Here is a 2,038-nt window from a genome sequence, read left to right on the forward strand (position 1 = left end):
CTCACGCACTTTTAATCTTCTATCCTTCAACACCATATCGTGGATTTTATTGATGATTTCGGGAGTACTCGCTTCTACGGGCCTTCCTGAACGTGGTTCGTCCTTAACGTGGTTAAACCCTTTAAATGAAAATGTTTGATTACCGCTCTGAACTCGTTTTTTTTCATTTTTCTTAACGAACAATTTTTTTTTCAATTGGTTATAAAAACACGTAAACTCAGAAGATGTGGACTGTGACTGCACCATATATCTAGTCGGGAGAGGTGCTGACTGAAAACAGATGATTTGGAGCGATTCGCGCGCCGTATGTTGGTCATTCTAAGGACTTATTGAACTACCCTCGTAATTATATTTTCTAATTGAAATGTAATTGTTTGTCAATATTTGCAGTAATACATTTTTCTTAAAAATATTATGTATTAATTTAAAAATTTATTTATGGTTTATTTTCACCATTTCTAAACATGAAGCCAGAGATATCAGCTTTCTTTTAAAATTAAAAAGTGTTAAAAGTATGTGTTCTATTTTATTCATTTTTTTAGTTGTCGAAAACTTACTGCTTAAACGAATAAAAATTGTTTGAAGAAATATAAATTTGTTAAACATTACGACAAGAAATATATCAATATTATGTAGTAATTCAACAAAAAGTATCATAGGATAACAATTTTAAAAAAGGTGGAAATCTCTGTCTGAATTTTTCGAAAATTTGAAAATACATATTACATAGTTATTTGAATAATTATTAAAATTATAAAATAATTAAGAAGTACACTTACAGGGTGCACCATCTAGACAGGACCTATTTCAATGTTGAATAACTCCGCTATTTTTCAGCCGATTTTGACAAATCAGTCATATTCTGAAACGTCAGTCTATGCCATTTTAGACATGGATTTAAAACAATCTCTCAAATGTGAAAACTGTGATTTGGACTGGCCTCCTCAGTCGCCAGATTGGACGGCACCGGACTTTTTTCTGTGGGGCTACTTGAAGAGTAAGCTGTATGCCAGCAAATCGAAGACTATTGAAGAACTAAAACCTAACATCACAGCGGAAATTGCTGCTATTACGCCCCAAATGTTGTCAAATTCAATGCAAAATGCTAAAAAAGGGCCGCTTTTTGTGTGTCTAAAGGAGGCGGTCATTTGATCGATATTGTATTCTGAGTGAATTTTCAATAAATGGCATTGTACACCTTAAATAAACCTTGTTCATTTTTCAAAATCAGCTGAAAAATGGCGGACTTATTCAACATTGAAATAGGTTCTGCCTAGATGGCGCATTCTGTATTTAATAATAAGGTTTTTAGAAAAATGTACTACTTCAAGCATTGATAAAATATTTAATTTCAATAAGAAAATACAATTATTTTTTACGTTTTTTGGGAACAAATAGTTATATTAATAATTGATTTTTGTTTAAACAATTGAAAATTGTTTAAAAATACATAAATATTGAAATTATATATTAGTGATTATGTGTATAAAAAATAGGACAGAAATTGCTTGAAAGTAACAAAATCACGTAAAAATGTATTTTTTCGAATTTTGGGTCATATTTGGGGTGCTACGGGGAGGGTGGGGTGGGTTGGGTTTGAAAGAAAAGTTATTAGTAGGGTTTCATTTCGTAGACACACCTCTTTCTTCCCTACAAAATTTGACTCGTTTCCATGAAACCCTGGAACATAAGTTAAATTTTCCCGTGTAGCTCAAGAAGCGTTTTTGGACCACCCTAATCTACACACAACGTTCCATTGATAGCGTCAAAAGCCAAAGATTAACACAATAACTTTTAAGTTTCAATGTATTACTCTGCAATTGCCACACAATCCATTCCGCGTGCTTTAAGGGCGTGCTCTTCGGTGACCACGTGACCAAACTAGTCCCCGGTTATGAACATTTTTTTGGTATTCACTGCGTCCACACGAATTGAGATATCGTGTTTAAACTTTAACATATAAAATAAAAAGCACTAAAGAACGTTTGTATACATCAATATATTGGTAATTTTAAAGAAAGTTTATTTATAAATTGAT

This window comes from Belonocnema kinseyi, chromosome 10 (genome assembly GCF_010883055.1).
Source record: "Belonocnema kinseyi isolate 2016_QV_RU_SX_M_011 chromosome 10, B_treatae_v1, whole genome shotgun sequence".
NCBI classification, from domain to species: domain Eukaryota; kingdom Metazoa; phylum Arthropoda; class Insecta; order Hymenoptera; family Cynipidae; genus Belonocnema; species Belonocnema kinseyi.